The sequence below is a fragment of the Dama dama genome, chromosome 12, assembly GCF_033118175.1.
Source record: "Dama dama isolate Ldn47 chromosome 12, ASM3311817v1, whole genome shotgun sequence".
Taxonomy (NCBI): domain Eukaryota; kingdom Metazoa; phylum Chordata; class Mammalia; order Artiodactyla; family Cervidae; genus Dama; species Dama dama.
Window position 1 is genome coordinate 728,610 of NC_083692.1, and position 19,259 is coordinate 747,868.

At 51.2% G+C, this 19,259-nt stretch overlaps 1 pseudogene; it reads left to right on the forward strand.

Moving 5' to 3' along the window:
* Positions 1-1,204: 1,204 nt before the first annotated feature.
* Positions 1,205-19,035, forward strand: LOC133065880 (histone-lysine N-methyltransferase PRDM9-like; annotated as a pseudogene).
* The last annotated feature ends 224 nt before the right edge of the window (positions 19,036-19,259 follow it).

The window sequence follows — 19,259 nt, forward strand, 5'->3', positions numbered from 1 at the left end:
TAAGTGTTCTGGAGATGTTCATGCCAATTGCCTTCGTGGTTTTTTAGTAGTCCTCTTCTAATAAATTTTTTCTCCAAACAAATCTGAAGCCCAGACTATGTACTCATTCCCCTCTTATCACTGACAGGAGTGGAGTCCAGTCATAGCTGAACCCCTGGGAAGGCATAATTCTGGAGCCAACTGTTAGGTCACTGGACAGTCAATCCTAGGTCCAGGGAGAGGAATCTAGGGTTTGAGACAGACTCACCAGGAAAGGGATTCCCCGGCCTCCTGGGAACTGTGGCTTCTCCTCCTTATAGACTCCAACTCTCCTTATGCCTCTCCTGGTGGCCCTCTGGTTCCCTCTGACTTCTGTAGCCGCAAAGGTGAAGGCCACGTGCACGTGTGTGTGTGTGTGTGTGTGCGCGCACACGTGCCTGGCGCAGCATGGGCCATCTGGTCTCTGCCGATCGCTCAGGGTCATCACAGCATCTGGACTCCAGATTCGACCACAGGGGTCCAGTTCTAAGCCCTGCCCTCAGCAGCTTTGTGAGCTGGGGCAAGATGCTCAACCTCTCTGTGTCTCTATTCTCTCTATTCATCTGTGATACGAGGTGGGAGCACCAGCATTTTGGTCTGATGCGTAAGCACAGGCGGAATCTGCCAGAGGCTGGCTGAGAATGCAAGCCCCACCTTTGCTGTCCTGTGTGTTTTTTCTTTAATCTTTTTTATTTTTTTAATAGAAGGGTAATTGCTTTAGAGAATTTTGTTTTCTGCATGTCCCTCAGCCCCCACACCTTCCAGGTCTTCAGAGCTAGATGAGGAAGGGTCCGTTTAGGCACTGGGCTGCCCTGACGAGGGGGTGTGAGGTCAGGGGTTCTAAGGGAGGCCGACCTCCCTTCGCACTCCTGCCGTTCCTGCTGAGCTGGGCAGCCCCAGGGCCCCTCCACAGACAGGCAGTCCCAACGTTCGTCACCCTGCCGGGAACAGAGCCTGGAGCCGCATTTGCAGGAAATCCCTGTCCGGCCCCCATCCCACCCCCACACGGAGGTTCCTTGAAGACCACACCGTGGCTTCTCTCTGCATGGGCCTCGTACCTGTGCCCATTCACTCTGGGCAACGCGGTCGCGACCCTGAAATTCTTAACCATGGAAAAGTTCATCCTTACACTTCCCTTTCATGAGTGAAGTCTGATGGGCCCAGGGGTGCGCTGTGAGCAGAGCAGATGCACACACAGCACGGGTCCCGGGGTGACCAGGCTGCACGAGGGGACAAGGTGGACACAAAGCCCCCCCACCCTGGGTGAGTGAGGATGGGGAGAGCACCAGGAAGCCACGCTTGCTCAGACCCGGAACCGAGCTCCGATACAGAGTGGGGGCAATGGCGTTCTTAAGGTCGACCACACCCTCCCCTCTGTGAATGACCTCTGCCCTGGCCTGGTCCTTCCAGAAGGGGTTCAGGAGGCTGAAGTCCGCCCGGCCACCAGAAGACACCAAGGGGAGAGTGGGCCACGGGGCGGGGGGGCGGAGGGTGCGAAGTCCAGGACTCGGGGCAACGGCCCTCAGCCCCCTCCGTGTGCCAGGCTTGTGAAGTGTCTCTACATGAACCGCGTCAGTAATAACCACCCACTATTATTTTCCGGGTTCTATGCTTTCTTAAAGGAACGTGTTTGTCTGTGGCTTGGTTTCCCTACAGGAAGGGAAGCCACGTAAACTCCCCATCTTCTGCGGCTTCAGGCTGGGGCCACAGGAGGGAGAGTTAGGGGTGGTGTAGGCAGAGGGGCTTCAACTGAACAACGGTGGGGATCCAGAAACCTGCAGGGGCTTCTCAGCTGCACCTCCCACCAGAGCTGCGCCTGGAATCCCCTGGAAGGCTGAGCAGGTCAAAGCTTCTCCCTCCCCTCCCCTCAGCTCCCCTCCCCTCAAAAAGCTGACTCCTGGGGCCAGCCCACAACACCCCCAAATTCCCCATCACCCACAGCCCCACACAGGCCCTCCCTCACAGAAGTGGGATGACCTGGATGGTGGCACAGATGGTGTGTGACCCCAGAGCTGGGGGTCTCAGTTGACCTTGAGCAAGGAGGCTGGTGCTTTACACAGCCTCCCAGCCCAGGGAGCTGCCAGCAGCCACAAGCCATGATCTGAAGTGGAGCTGGGAGATGGGGAGTGGGGATGCGAGCTCTCTGAGGTCCCATCCTGTCCCCACGACAGCGGCCAGGCCCCACCTGACACCGTGACTGCCCTGCACGGTCACACAGGACACCAGCAGTCACGGGACGGACAGCCAGCTGCCTCCGCCGCACGCTCCACCCTGACCACGGCGGCCCCGTGGCTGTACCAGCCCTTCCTGCGCGCGGCTCTGCTTGGCTGCCAGGGCTCGGGGACCCTGGGTGAGTCGGTGAGGGCAGAGCTCCAGAGGCCAAGCCCGTCTTCAGCCACCAGACCTGCCCTGCTTACTGGACTCATGCGCCCAGCCAGTATCTGAAGCCAAGATGCCTTTGGGAGAATGACACCACAGACGCTGACCCCAGAGCTCAGACTCCTGAAAACTTACTAAACAGATTATTTTTAGCCTTTTTTTAAAGGGGGATATTGGCAGGAAGCGGGGAGGGGAATGACTCCCTTGGTGGTGCTGTGGTTAAGAATCCACCTGCCAATGGAGGAGACGCGGGTTCAATCCCTGATCTGGGAAGACCCCACGTGCCGTGGAGCAACTAAGTCCGTTCACAACTACTGCAGCCCAAGAGCCTAGAGTCTCTGCTTCCCAAACAGAGCAGCCGCCACAGGGAGAAGTTCAGCGCAGAAACGAGAGAGCAGCCCCCATGCCCGACAGCCAGAGAAAAGCCCCCACGGCAGCGAAGACCGAGCAAGTCGAAAATAAATAAATAACCTTGCTTTAAGTAGGAGATCGCAGCATTCTCTGCTGACCAGAGCCTAGGACGCTGAGCTCCCAACACAGGGGGCCACGTTCAGTCCCTGGTCAGGGCACTAGATCCCACATGCTGCAACTGAAGGCCCTGCATGCCACAGCTAAGACCCACCGCAGCCAATTAAATGAATACTTAAAAGTAGGAGATGGTTCATCTGTCACCATAGAAAACTGCGACATTTTAGGAAAAGGAAAAAAAATAAGAGCTTATTTTGCAAGTGCTCATGGTTGATTGCAAAAACTTTCTCATAATATGCAGCTGTTTAAAAAAAAAAAAGAAATTTAGAAAATACAGAAACTAAAATCCACCCATAAATGTGTGGGGAACATCAATTACTGCAGCATCCGGCCACCACACATGGGAACACACGTCCGTGTTTTTCTTCTACAAAGAAGCTTTCAGCCTCCACCCACCTTCCCACCGGCCTCTGCTCTGCTCACCAAGAAGACTGTGCTTTGGCCTCATGACTGGGGGGGTTCTGTTGAACTCAGGGAGGCGGTGGATTAGGGCTGTGTGGTTGGGGGCACCGTCTGGCCTGCAGTGAGGAGAGAAGCGCGACTGCTCCCCCTCTGGGTCCAGTAACTCCAGGGGCCTCGGGGAGCCGCCCGGGAAGAAGACTCTCAAACACCTTCCCTGCATCTCCACAGTTACAGCACATCCCACGTCCTGGGATTAGGCTGTGGGTTAACAAGACCTCTCTTGTTGGACAGAAAAGTGTTTCCACAGAGAATCTGCCTGGATCTTGGCCTAGTTTGGTTGTCTTGTTGGACATGGAAAGTGTTTCCACAGAGAATCTATCTGGATCTGGCCTCGGTTTGTACAGATGTAACAGGCAGTACATTCAGGGCTCAGGGAAGTTAGTTCTGAAGCTCTCTGTGTTTAGGGCTACATCACCTCCTCACCTCCACCCCTTCCATGGTCATGGAGCCTTCTCTTCCACAGGAAGGTATTTGGCAACATCAGCCACAAAGACACATACTGAAGAGGAGAAAGCCCACGGCAGGCGGGTCTGGGTGTTCCTGGGGGAGCCGAGGGGCCTTGGACACTCCATGATGGACCCCTGCTCCACCAGCTTCTCCTCCTTCTCGCTGGGCATGCAGCTTTCACCTGCTGGGTGCCCGCCAGTGAGGGGCTCCCAAGACACAAAGCTGGAGTTGGCAATGGGCGAGCTGGATGCCAGGGAGCCCGAGACCCTGCAGCAGGTCAGTGCACTGTGACGAGGGCCGGCCTCACTGACCGGTTAGGCCCTGTGCATTCAGGACACCCTCTCTGGACCCCAGGTGGAGGTGCTGCTGCCCCCAGTGCCCACCTGGGTCTCAGGAGGTGGAAGAGAGACCGGGTTGTCCTTCCCACCTCCTGCCCAGAGAATGACAAAGGCCAGTTCCCAAAACTCAGAACAGGGTGGGCAGAGTGAGTCTTGGGTCTCACAGGGTCCCTGTGAAGAGGGGTTCACTGCTCCCTGGAACCTTCCTTGCTGGTTCCCCTTCTGTGTGATCTTCATACCAAATCTCGCAAGGACAAGGCATGCTAGGTGCCGACAGCATCACTCACCCAGGTGCTGACAAACCTCCTTATTTATTATGGGCAGGGAGACAGGGTGGCTGGTGTGATGCTCCCCTGGACCAGAGAGGAGACCCCCTAGGTTGTGTTTCTTCGACTCCTGAGACCCAGGTGGGCACTGGGGGCAGAGCACCTCCAGCTGGGGTCTGGAGAGGGTATCCTGAATGGACAGGGCCTAACTGTCCACCGTGGCTTCAGGGGATATGGGCAAGAGGGGTACTAAATCCTTTCTAAATATTTCAGACAACCACTGAGTTCCTTTTGGTTTTTGGTTTCAGATCTTTTTATATGGTCCATTTTCAGAGTCTTTATTGAATCTCTTACAATATTGCTTCCATTTTATGTTTTGATTTTTTGACTGCAATGCATGTGGGATTGTTACCAAGTCCAAGCTCACTCTGCATGCCTCACAACAGGCCGATAAATCAGAGGCGAGGTACTGAGGCAAGGAATATAACTTTACTTGGAAAGCCAGCAGATTGAGAAGATAGCAGACTAATATCTCCAAGAAACCATCTTGTCAGGTTCTGGAAGCCAGTGTCTTTTATAGAACACAGAGATGGGAGGTGAAGAAATACAGTAAAAAGGCCAGTAATCTGGCAAACATCTCCTGGAATGGCCAGTCTCGGGAGGAGATGTGTTACATTCTCCCTCCGGTAGCCATCCACAGGTGGACAGGTCCTGGACAGAGGCAGAGGGGCGGGGTTTCCTGGGGCAGGCCATTATGTATGGACAGTATCCCTGTAGTAAACAGGCCAACAGGAAGCAAAGGTTAAAGTAAAACATTCAACATGGAGTCAGATTTTGTTCTTCCCTGTAACAATTCCCCAGTGTCAGCGTCCATTCCACAATCTTATGGGAAAAGAGGTGATGAGGTTTCTAATTGCCCCACTAGTTGCATCTTTTGGGGAGTGCCCACCACTGGTGCCAGTGTGCTGAATGTTGAGATTTGTCTCTTGTTGTTCTTTGGAAAGTCTCTACTTCATATGGATAGACATAATAATATTATAATACAGGTCTTGAGAGTTGTTTTATACAATACAAATCTTTTAGGACTTCAAAACCAGGGGGCAGCATCTAAAGTTAAGGAACTTAGCACTTTTCTATGTGTGGGAAGATGCACCAGCCATCTCACTGAAATCATCCCCTTTGATACACATCTTACCACCTGGGACCAGCATCCTGTCTTCTCCTTCCTGAATTTCCCCAGGGCTCACAGTGGGGAGTGGCTGCAGTCTGATGGCTGCTGGAAAGCAGGTATTCTTTCCTTTCCTGAATTTCCTCAGAGCTCACCATGAGGAGTGGCTTCAGTTTGATAGCTTCTAGAGAGTAGGAGGGGGAACCTGGGTCCCCATTGAGATCATCTCAGCAGAGAGAGCAAGCACGTCCTGTGACTCCAGACAACCTTCCAACGTTCAGGGCTCAGCGTTCAGCCTGCAGGGTCCACAGCCGTCAGCTCAGCCACCATGCTCTGCACTTAGTTGCTATCTAGCCCTGAAACTTACACTACAGGAGGCCCTCTAAATGGTGTCCTGTCCAGCAAACTCTCGGTCACACCCTCCAAGCCTGACCCAGGCCCAGCTCTGCTGAGAGGGTCTCACTGGGGACCCAGGTTCCCCCTCCTGCTCTCCCACATTCCATACCTGAGTGGGGAGAAGGCAGGGGCTGGGGGCACAGTGCCTCCAAGCAGGTAGGGCAGACGTTCTCCAATCACCCCTTGTGGTCCATCCCTGGGAACACAGTCTAATGTCACTTTTAGCAGCAGAGGACATGTGTCCCGAGACCCGGCCCACTCTCTAGGGGATGTGAGCTATGAGCACTAACACAGGAAACCCCAAGTGACCTGCTTAGGCTGGAAGACTAGTTCCTGGGATGTGAGCTGAAGTCTGAAAGTAGCTTCTCATTGGGATTAGCCTTCTCCAGATGTAGCTTTGGGGCAGCAAGAGCGCAATAAGTGGCCGGCAGCTGGGGCAGCCACACAGTGCCTCTCGACAGCCCTGTGGAAACTGTGCACCAGAGTGACCAGGAGCCCACATTCACCCTGCAGATGGCTTCTGAGAGGTCAGTGACAGACTAAAGCAACCATGAGCCTGTGCTCACAGCAGACAGCCTCTGAGAGGTCTGTGACAGTTCAGAGTGACCACGAGACTGCACTCACCCAGCGGACAGCCTCTGATAGGTCTGTGACAGGTCAGAGTGACCACAAGCCTGCACTCACCCAGCGGAGAATTCTTGCTTGGAGAATCCCATGGACAGAAGAGTCTGGTGGGCTACAGTCCATGGGGTCACAAAGAGTCAGACACAACTGAACACATGAGCACACACACATGAAACAGAAATGGACTCAGGGACAGAGGGAACATACTGGCGCTCTCCGAGGAGTAGGGGGCGGTGGAGGGCCAGAGTGGGAGGCTGGGGTCAGCAGATGTAGCTTTTGTAAGTAGAATGGTTAAAGAAGGCCCTGCTGCATAGCAGAGAACAATATTCAGTATCCAATGATAAACTATAAAAGAATATTTTTAAAAAGAATGTATATGTGTGTATAAGTGTATCTCTGAGCTATGAGCAGAAATTAACACATTGTAAACCAGCTATACTTCAAAAAAAAAAAAAATACTGATTAAAAAAAAAAGAAAAGAACAGACCCTAGCCAATTACAATAGACACTCAACCCAGGAGCACCAAGTCCCGAGCAGTCAGAACATGGACCAACCAGTCAGAAGAGGGGCCGACAGGAGACGGGGTCCCACGGCGGCCCACAGGCTGGCTGGGAGCCCTGGGTGCCGTAAGCCACAAGTGTCGCTGGAGGAAATGAGAACTCTACCCACACGACTCCCCCTCCAGCTCAAAACAAAGTGGCTCTGCTTCCCCTGACACCTTAACTGAGGGGCCCCGGGACGCCCTGGCTTGGTTCTGGGACCAGGAATGTACTGGTCAGACCCCAATGCAGGGGAGGTCTGTGAGGGCAGCTCTGGAACGGGTGGGCCAGGATGAGTGCAGCAGCTCCGCCCATTCCTCGAAGGTCGGACAAAACAGAGCCCAGGAGGCCGGAAAGTGTCCTAGTGGAGGGCAGGCCCCCATGTCGGAGCCTCCGCTCTCTGGCAGAGGCCCAGTGCTGACCCCCTGGGCCGGTCTGCAGCGGGTTCTGCACACACCCTGACGGCTCAGCTGCTGAGCCCCGAGGAGAAGGCTTGTGGTGGCAGCCATGCCCACAGGCACCAGCAGCACTGACCATCTGGCTCCCGGCCCAACAGCGAGGTCCAGCTGAGACCAGTGGGCACCTTGTCAGCTGAGACCAGTGGGCACCTTGTCAGCGGTGCTCCAGTGTGGGCCCCGTGTCACCAGTAAATGGCAGTGTCACAATGCAGGCCAGCAGGACTCAGCCTGGAGGATGGCTAGACTCAGCGGGGACACACCGTCCCATGAACACTCCCGGCCCTGGGTCAGGCAGAGACCCGAACAGGCAGACAACTGCAGAGAGCTGAGTCCACGGAACAGACAAGGAGCACCCGTCCCCGGGCAGGGAAGCGGCCCCATCTCAGCGGGTGCCCTTGGGATCCCCCAGCTTAAGCATAAAGAGGCTTCAGGCACAGGTGGGAGGAACAGCCTTGGAGCTGCTTTTAAGTCATGCAGGGCAGGACACGCAGGTGAGTGAAGGCCAGAGGGAATGTACCATAAAAAACAGAGTGTCTGGGGAACAGACGGGCTTGGGTGGAGCTGAGCACAAGGGGGCTGGGAGTCCGGACTCAGAAACCCTGTATGTCTCTCTCCCGGCTCGGCCTCCTAATCTACTTAACCCACACTCTGCAGCCTGAGGCCGCCTGTCCTGCGCATCTCCACACTCGGACCGTCCACTCATTCACATATATTTGCTTAGCACCTGCCTCTGGCCAGGTCGTGTTCCAGGCGCGGGACAGCCGTGAGGAGACAGTCAATAACCCCAGTCCTTGGGGAGCAGAAACGCTACCAGAGGCCAGATGCACCGCTCCTGAGGCCGAGCCCTGGCCTTGCCCCCCTCACCCACCGGCTGGCCCGCTGGAGCTCCGGGCCCAGATGCAGTTCTGTCTGAGCATCCCCCCTCCTCCAAGAAGGCGCCTCTCTGGACTCGCCGCCCGTCAGCCCCTGCCTGCCCGTGTCCTGTGTCCTTCTCAGCACAGACCACCATCTGAAACGGCCTCCCCGTGACCTCAGTGTACCTGGCGATCTCATGTCCTCGGTGAAGGAAGGCCCCAGCTGCCCTCACGCCCTTCCTGCTGAGTTCCCACCACAGATTCCCCTCACGACGGCCTGGAAGGGCTCTCCACATGGGTGTGGAGCAGGGGCTCAGTGGGGTCCGAGAGAGTGGGCCCTTGGGCCGCTCCAGTGGTCAGGGTAGACAGGGACCTCCCAGCAGTGGCTCGGACTGGCTCCCTGGGACCACGAGGGGGCGAGGCTCTCATCGCTGCTCAGGGATGGGCTGTCAGTTCCACAGTCCTGAGCACCCTGTGAGCTGTTACACGTTTTACCTGTGTGATCTCAACTCCCTCAGGCAGAACGCTCTGGGCTACACACTTGGAAGAATCTACTGCAGTGGTTTCAGTTCAGTTCAGTCGCTGAGTGGTGTCTGACTCTTTGCGACCCCATGGACTGCAGCACACCAGGCCTCCCTGTCCATCACCAACTCCCGGAGTTTACTCAAACCCATGTCCATTGAGTCGTTGAGGCCATCCAACCATCTCATCCTCTGTCGTCCCCTTCTCCTCCCGCCTTCAGTCTTTCCCATCATCAGTCAGACATGACTGAGCAACTGAACTGAACTGATGCGACTGTGAATAAATGCAAGAGGAAGAAATCAAAGTCCCATCCCCTTTGTTTATCATACTGCCTCCTGACTGTGAGCCCTTCCTTCTTGAGCCCCTAGACTCCTCAAGGGGGGCAGGCACAGGTCTTGAGGGATGAGCCTGCTGGGTTCCCCTCTCTGCCGGCTGAGAATTGAAGCCAACTTTCTATTTCCTCCAGACTCAGTCTCCATGTTCTTTTATTCAGCTCGGCGGGCAGAGAAGGCCAAGATTTTGGTCAGCAACAATACCAGTAACCTGATCACCAGGTTAATCTGAATTAACACCACCACGCATAGCCTACTAATTAGACTCACAAGCCTACTCCTCCTTAATCAATGATAACAGCCTCAATTTCTCAATTGTTTTCTCCCACTCCCTATGGACGACACCACTGATTTTAACTACATGGTTATGACCCCTTATACTAACAGTCAACACCTCATATTAAAAGAATCTCTACCAGAAAAAAAATATTATCACTGCTAGTCATATTATAATTACTTTAATTATAACATTTACTGCCATAAAATTCATTCTTTTATATATTCTATTTGGAGCAACACTAGTTTCAACACTCATTATCATTACCCAAAGAGGAAATCAAGCAGAACACCTTAATGCAGGTCTCTATTCATTTTATACCCTAGTAAGTTCTCTCCCCCCTTAGGAATACTTGTCTACATTCAAAATACAGTAGGACCTTAAAATATTCTAATGCTGAGCCCAATCAGTATCCAACTCTTGATCCAATGGTTTCATACGGTTAGTATGCATAATTGCCTTTACAGTAAAAATACAATCTTATGGTCTCCACCTTTGACTACCTAAAGCACATGAAGAGGCCCCTATTGCAGGTTTCAGAGTTCTGGCTATGCTGCCAGCACTACTAAAATTTGGATGCTGTGGGATACTATGAATTACGAATTACAATAATTTGAAACCCACTATCAGACTTCATAGGGTATCCACTCATTCTATTGTTCTTATGAGGCATACTTATAACCAGCTCAATTTGCTCATGCCAGACAGACCTAAAATCACTCACTGCATACTCTTCTGTCAGCCACATAGCACTTTGCTATCCTTACTCCACATTTGAGCATTCATCTAGGAGTAGAAAGGTCAAAGAATACTGAAGATAGTGTCTGTGAGCTAGACTTCAAATATAGATGCAGTTTAGGGAATACATTGATACCAGGGATGTACGCTCACGTTCTTACTGTATTAAATAGCTCACACAACAATTTGTTGAAGATTATTAAATTTCATGTCCACTATAATATTAAGAATTAGCCTGTATACCAATTAATGGATCAGGAAACTGAGGAGAACCAGCTAGTCATACAGCCTTGTTCAAGGAGAACTGATGTGACCAGCTACTTTAATTCCAAATATTGTCTCTAGGACATGGCAACCTGCAACTTTCATCTCATTTTCTTTATTGTCTAAATGTGTTTCTGCTGATCGTCTTTTCTCCTCTTAATCTCACTGCTTTGTCACCTTATTTGCCAGATGTGTTTTGTCCCCTCTGTAATTTTCCATACTTCCTCATCCATCAAAGGGCCACTAATTAATAGAAACCCCGGAACTCTCTACGAGCCCTTACCCTCTTCTTTCCCTCACCTCCAGCTATTCTCCCTGCCTTGCTCTCACTTTTATGCAGAAAGTTGAAGGGGAAGAACCTTAAGATATGAATTCTAGTTTTGATTCACTGTCCACCTAGGTCCTTTTATTACTCTCCAGTGTTCAGACCCTCCCCCCATATCAGGTATTTCCAAGAATTGTCAAAGTATTAACTAAAGTCATGCATGTGAAAACACTTCATAAAGTCCTAAAGAACTAAAGAAATGCATGTTGTCTTTTACTCACATGGAAGAGAATGGCCAGGGCACCATTAAGTGAGGAATCTAGTTTGAAGGAATTGCCAGGAGCAGCAAAATCGCTGAAGACAAGTGGCTCCCAGCAGGCTCAGAAACCAGTGCCCCATCACAGAAAAGCAAGGACCCCTGGACAGCACCCCAGACAAAAAGTCGGTAAGAGAAAATTTGGGGAGTTCCTCTAATTAGTTCCTTTAATCCCTGTAGAAAAACTAATCAGTATGGCCTAGGTGTGTGGCATGGACTTTGGGTAGGTGAGGTTTAAGGTGGACTGATCTGAGACATGAAGTTAGCACTGGGGCCTTGGGAAAATCTTATTCATTTTCTGAGGTCCTGATTGCTATCTGTAAAGTGAAGATAAGGATACATAACTCATAGTGCTTGAAAGCCTTACATTAAATGCAAAAGTCTGACACCTACAAGTAGTTCAATAAACCCATCTGTGATGATGGGAACCGTGCTTTGTTAGTGTTTATGCCTAGACCTCTGCTCAGTGCCTTACATGTGATGTGCCCTTAGCATATATTTTCTGAGTAGATGTGTCGGTGAACTATTTCCTAAGTAGGAAGGTTGGGAAGTTAAACCTACTAACGGGCAGTGCAGGATGCTATCACTGAACTGGGCATCTGTGGTCAGTGGAGCCTCAGTCTCCTGAACCTGTAGTTAAAGGGAGAAGAAACACAGTATAGAGGAGGGACTCCCTGGGGGTGAAGTGGTTAAGGCTCCATGCTTCCACTGCAGGAGGTGTGGGTTCCATTCCTGGTCGGGAAACTAAGATCCCACAAGCCATGCAGTGTGGCCAAGAAATAAATAATGTGACATGAAAACATAAAATTACAAAAGTAAAAGTTTGAAAACTACATGTAAGAAAGTTTTAACAAAGTGTATAGATGGACAGGTAGGAGATCTCACACTTTGTGATAAAACAGGGACTAACTCCCCAGACCCCACCAGCCTTGCTTAGCTTCTGTTCTCCATCTTAGAACTCAGAAGAAAGGAGACTGGAGTGAAGAGGTACAGTCTACCAGAAAGAAAGGGCCATGTGTACCAAGAGGTCAGCGAGCCCCAGGATGACGACTACCTCTGTGAGTGACCCTGTTGGCCCACTCACGGAGAAGGGGCTACGAGGCCTTGGTCCACTAACCTCACCTTACCATTTGGTCCCCCGGCCATCCCCTTCCTCTATGACTTGGGGTGCAGGATCAAGGCCAAATGCCATGAATGCCCCAGTTCTTTCTGAAGGGCGTTACGACCAGCAACATCACGATACCTCCTCTCATCCCTGTTCTCACCTCCAGATTGTGAGGAGTGTCAGAACTTCTTCATCGACAGCTGTGCTGCCCATGGGCCCCCAAGCTTTGTAAAGGACTGTGCAGTGGAAAAGGGGCATGCCAATCGCTCAGCCCTCACTCTGCCCCCTGGGTTAAGCATCAGACTGTCGGGCATCCCTGACGCTGGGCTTGGAGTCTGGAACGAGGCGTCCGATCTGCCGCTGGGCATGCACTTTGGCCCCTATGAGGGCAAGATCACTGACGATGAAGAGGCCGCAAACAGTGGATACGCCTGGCAGGTGAGAAGCACCCGTTTCCCTGTCCTCTGGCCTCTAACCGCTTGTGTGTGGTGGGGGGTACTTCATGTCTACACGCGAGGACGCAGATGGTGATAACATGGATGGCAATGACACAGTCAGCCCTGTGTACTGTGTGCCCTGGGCGTGAACACAGGACTTCCATCTAAAGGTCAGAGGAGAGGTGGGAACACAGTGTACAGACACTCAGAACCTCTATGCAAAGGTCAGAGCAGAGGTGGGACCACAGTGTACAGACACTCAGGACCTCTATCTAAAGATCAGAGGAGAGGTGGGAACACAGTGTACAGACACTCAGGACCTCTATCTAAAGGTCAGAGGAGAGGTGGGAACACAGTGTACAGACACTCAGGACCTCTATCTAAAGGTCAGAGGAGAGGTGGGAACACAGTGTACAGACACTCAGGACCTCTATCTAAAGGTCAGAGGAGAGGTGGGAACACAGTGTAGAGACACTCAGGACCTCTAACTAAAGGTCAGAGGAGAGGTGGGACTACAGTGTACAGACACTCAGGACCTCTATCTAAAGGTCAGAGGAGAGGTGGGAACACAGTGTACAGACACTCAGGACCTCTATCTAAAGGTCAGAGGAGAGGTGGGACCACAGTGCACAGACACTCAGGAACTCTATGAAAAGGTCAGAGGAGAGGTGGGACCACAGTGTACAGACACTCAGGACCTCTATCCAAGGGTCAGAGGAGAGGTGGGACCACAGTGTACACACACTCAGGACCTGTATCTAAAGGTCAGAGGAGAGGTGTGAACACAGTGTACAGACACACAGAAGTGACTCCTCCCTTGTGGAGCCCTTGCCTTCAATGAACCAAGAGACTCAGACTTGGAATGATGAGTAAGGGCTTACCATGTGGTCCGACTGGCAGTTGAATCCATGCAGGCTCAAAAGCATCAATGACTACAGAGGGAAATAGCTCTTCTATTGCTTCCTACTGATAAAAAAAAAAAAAAAAAAGACATCTTGTAACTCTTTTTCTGACACTCAGATACCAAAGGGAGGAACTGCTACGAGTATGTGGATGGAAAGGACACGTCTTGGGCCAACTGGATGAGGTGAGTGCAGTGAGTCTGCAGTGTGTAGACATCAAGACTCCCTCCATCCCACGCCCCTTTCCTTCTCAACCTGGCTCCCTCAACAGCTTTCACATCTTCTTTCCTCTTTTCCCTCCATATCATGTTCTTTCATTTCAAAAGACACTAGAAAGTGGGAAATAAAAATATGGCATGTGCCGTCAAGATACAAGTCTATATGCTGAACAAAACTGGTGGACTTGAAAACAACTTGAGGAGTCTAGATTCACCAGGGACACTTTAACTGACTTAGTGGACACTTACCACACACTTTATGTTTCAGTTTAGATAGTGAACTTCGTTACTGAAGCAGATCACACAACCCATGTCCTTTTGGAGAACATACTGCAAACAGACATTAGCCAATTGATTTTAGGAACAGTAACCTTATTTTTTTCTCTTTGAGTAACTACACAGCGCCAGGAAAACCTAATACAGGAGACCTTGACTCTATGTGGGCAACAACCTCCTCAGGCTTGGTTCCAGTGAGAAGTGGGCCCTGAGGCCTCAGAAGGAATGGGGGGCAGGATGGCTCTGAGTGGGGCCATTCTCTGAGGGCCTCTCCTTTCATCAGGGCAGGCAGACAGTGAACAAACAATTACTGTTCCGTGTCTCAAGCTATATCAGAGCTCTCTCCAAGTGTCTGTGGGAGAGGGTGGGCAAGCGAATAGGACCCTGGATACACGTGGGGAGATGGGAGAAAGCCTCGGGAGAGAAGGCAGGCTGGGGTGAGTGCTGAGGGCTGCGTGTTAGCCAAGGAGCACCAAGTCCTGTGGATGGAAGAGAACTTAATTCAGAGTTTAGAGGAGCTGGAGGTCACCAGCCTCACGGACAGTCCAGGTGGAGACGAGTCTGGAACTGGGCTCCGGAAAATGGCTAATTAGGTGAGGAGAGAAAAGCATGGGAATTCACATGGCCTGGTCGAAGGTGTGAATAGAAGGTCCACATGAGGGGCGGCCTCAGAGGCGGAAGGCAAGGAGCTGGGCATGGTCGGAGAGTGGAGGGCACTCATCACTTGAGGTTTCTTTCCCTTTCCCGGCCTCGCCCCCAAGTATGTGAACTGTGCCCGGGACGATGAGGAGCAGAACCTGGTGGCCTTCCAGTATCACGGGCAGATCTTCTACAGAACCTGCCAGGTGGTCAGGCCGGGCTGTGAGCTGCTGGTCTGGTACGGGGATGAGTATGGCCAGGACCTTGGCATCAAGCGGAACAGCAGGGGGAAGAGTGAGCTCGCGACCAGGAGAGGTGAGTGTCACCCCTCTTCCAGCACCCCACCCCATCCTGGGAGCCTCCATGGTCCGATTTAGAAGCAGAGGACAATCCAGTCCAAAGTCAGTTGAGTTGCAAATAAAATGCCTCAGTATTTGATTCTTTTCATATGATTGTTAGGAAAAATTTTTATATTAAAAATGCTAGTTCTAATTTTTAATATTTCATGCAAAATAATATGTAACATCTCCTTCTGCTGAAAGGCTTAGGAGCAAAAGGCAAGTTTTCTAGCACCTACCAGCTCTCTGCCCTTTATCTCTTTCTTCCTTAATTTCTCCCATTATTTTTTTTTAAACTAAAATAAAGACATTTTATTTTAAAATATTTATAGGGCAAAGATATTTTAAGAGTCACACTAGGAAATTTATGAATGACATCTGCCAATTTAAAGAAAGTAAGTGGAATTCCTTAGTCATCAGTATTTTTTAATTAATTAATTAATTTATTTATTTCATTTATTTTTATTACTTGGAGGCTAATTACTTTACAATATTATAGTGGTTTTTGTCATACATTGACATGAATTAGCCATGGATTTACATGTATTCCCCATCCCGATCCCCCCTCCCACGTGCCTCTCAACCAGATCCCTCTGGGTCTTCCCATTGCACCCGGCCTGAGCACTTGTCTCATGCATCCCGCCTGGGCTGGTGATCTGTTTCACCCTAGATAATATACATGTCTCAATGCTGTTCTCTTGAAACATCCCACCCTCGCCTTCTCCCACAGAGTCCAAAAGTCTGTTCTGTACATCTGACGCTTTTTCTGTTTTGCATATAGGGTTATTATTACCATCTTCCTAAATTCCATATATATGTGTTAGTATACTGTAATGGCCTTTATCTTTCTGGCTTACTTCACTCTGTATAATGGGCTCCAGTTTCATCCGTCTCATTAGAACTGATTCAGATGAATTCTTTTTAATGGCTGAGTAACATTCCATGGTGTATATGTACCACAGCTTCCTTATCCATTCGTCTGCTGATGGGCATCTAGGTTGCTTCCATGTCCTGGCTATTATAAACAGTGCTGCGATGAACATTGGGGTGCACACATGTGCAGTGATGTGCATTCAGTTACTGTTCCAGTCTGTTGTCATGTGAGTTCACACTCTGTGCCAGACGGGGCTCCACGCACCGAAACAGACAGGACCACTGCCCTGGGGCAGCAGAGGCTTCATACCAAACAGGGGCTGGTGCTCTGAGGAAAACCAGCGCAGGGAGCGTGCCTCAGGTCAGCGTGAGCAGAGGGTGGGGTGTGGTGCAGGACGGTGCGGCAGGGTCTCTGCAGAGATAACACCTGCGGGAAAGGATTCCAGGCAGGGGAGCAGCCAGTGCCTCAGACCCAGGGCCGGGAAGAGAGGCCATGCCAGGGGTCGCAGGAGTAAGCACAGAGGGAGAGGAAGGAGGCTGGACGGGACACGGAAGCCTCAGGGCCTGTGTCCACGTGCAGGCCCCAGGGGCCTTCCTGGGTGACACAGAACAACCGCGAGGCTTTCAGCTGCAAGCGGCATGTTCTCTGTGCTAAGACGATGCTTTGGTTCACTTTTGGGAAGAGACAGCAGCGGGGTGTCCCCTCAGAGGTCAGTTCATTGCCAGACATGAGGGGAGAGTGGGCTGGCTGAAGATGCTTGGGACTGAGGGTGTGAAGAATCTGGCTGGAGATGTATTTTTAAACAGGGCTTCTTAGTGCATGCTAAGTGGACTAAGCCTGAATGAAATAAATGAGGTATGAATACTGCTGAGGCTTGAGAAAGGATATGCCTTTATTTTATGATTTATGGGAAACAGAGAGGAGCAATTTGTGAACCAATTGGGGCAGCAGGAGCCAGAGACCTGTAGTCAGTGGGACCTGGGCTGCTCGGTCTCATCCAGTCTCAAACCCACTTCCTGCAGAGATCGGCACAAAGGCTGCTCTTTGAACAAGGAGCCTCAAATTCAGCTTTACTCACCTGCTCTAACCACCCCCTGTGCTGCCTCCCATATGCAGAGAGCTCCAGGCCAGGCGCCCCTAACTTAACAGACCCTTTACCCTCACAGGAGGCCTCTCAGGAGATTCCACCTAAGTCATCAAGTCTTATCTCTCAGTAGAGTAAATATCTGTGACCACTGTGACGTAACTTTTCAGATAACTACACGCAGGGAAAGTCCCTGCGATCCATCTCTATCAGGAGAGACACTGCCTCTGATGCTGCTAGAAGGTCCCTATCTGGGTGATATGTAGAAAAGGCCCTTGACACAAGCTTCCTGGATTTCTGTAGATGTAGAGAATAAGAGTGGAATGGAAAAGTGGACTATAAAGACACACTCAATGGGAGACAAATCCTGCCCTGTCAACACTTAGATGATTACTGGGGAGGGCCTGACCATGGCAAACCAGCTACCTGACCAAAAGCTTCCTCTTTCAGCAGAACCGAAGCCCAAGATCCACCCATGTGCCTCCTGCTCTCTGGCCTTCTCCAGTCAGAAATTCCTCAGCCAACACACCCAACGCAGTCACCCCTCTCAGACCCTCCTGAGACCATCTGAAAGAGACCTCCTCCAACCAGAGGATCCCTGCCCAGGCAATCAAGATCAGCGATATTCAGATCCACACAGCCCGAGCGAAAAACCTGAGGGCCGGGAGGCCAAGGACAGGCCCCAACCTTTGCTTAAAAGCGTAAGGCTGAAGAGGATTTCAAGGGCCTCTTCCTACTCACCCGGAGGACAAATGGGGGGTCCCGGGGTGCATGAGAGAATGAAAGACGAGCCCAGCACAACCCAGAAACTGAATCCAGAGGACACAGGCACATTGCTCACGGGGGCAGGGGTCTCAGGCATTATGAGGTTCACGTACGGAGAGTGTGGGCAAGGCTCCAAGGACAGGTCAAGTCTCAGCAAACACGAGAGGACACACACAGGGGAGAAGCCCTATGTTTGTGGGGAGTGTGGAGGAAGCTTCAATAAGAACTTCAACCTCATCACACACCAGAGGACACACACAGGGGAGAAGCCCTATGTTTGCAGGGAGTGTGGGCGAAGCTTCAGTCAGAAGTCCGTCCTCATCATACACCAGAGGACACACACAGGGGAGAAGCCCTGTGTTTGCAAGGACTGTGGGCGAAGCTTCAATGATAAGTCAAATCTCATCTCACACGAGAGGACACACACAGGGGAGAAGCCCCATGTTTGCAGGGAGTGTGGGCGAAGATTCCGTCAGAAGGCCCATCTCATCAGACACCAGAGGACACACACAGGGGAGAAGCCCTATGTTTGTGGGGAGTGTGGGCGAAGCTTCATTCAGAGGTCAGATTTCATCATCCACCAGAGGACACACACAGGGGAGAAGCCCTATGTTTGCGGGGAGTGTGGGCGAAGCTTCCGTCAGAAGTCAGCCCGCATCACACACCAGAGGACACACACAGGGGAGAAGCCCTATGTTTGCGGGGAGTGTGGGCGAAGCTTCCGTCAGAAGTCAGCCCGCATCACACACCAGAGGACACACACAGGGGAGAAGCCCTATGTTTGCGGGGAGTGTGGGCGAAGGTTCAGTCAGAAGTCCGTCCTCATCATACACCAGAGGACACACACAGGGGAGAAGCCCTATGTTTGCAAGGACTGTGGGCGAAGCTTCAATGATAAGTCAAATCTCATCTCACACGAGAGGACACACACAGGGGAGAAGCCCCATGTTTGCAGGGAGTGTGGGCGAAGATTCCGTCAGAAGGCCCATCTCATCAGACACCAGAGGACACACACAGGGGAGAAGCCCTATGTTTGCGGGGAGTGTGGGCGAAGCTTCCGTCAGAAGTCAGCCCGCATCACACACCAGAGGACACACACAGGGGAGAAGCCCTATGTTTGCGGGGAGTGTGGGCGAAGGTTCAGTCACAAGAGTGATTACCTAAAAGCTAACTACAAACCAGATAAAAACTACAACATAATATAAGCTTTTACTGAGGGAAGAGGCCTCTAAACACTTTTACAATGTATTATATTTACATGATTCCTTTTTGGGGTATCAAGATATAGGATTACCTGTAGCATAATATAATCAAAAGAGTTGACCTTACCTTTCTGATTTCATCAAGTGGTTGGTTTCCAGTATTTTCTTTTTGGATTATGTTCATTATATCAGTATGAAACTTCTTTTCATTCAGAAAAACAAGCGGG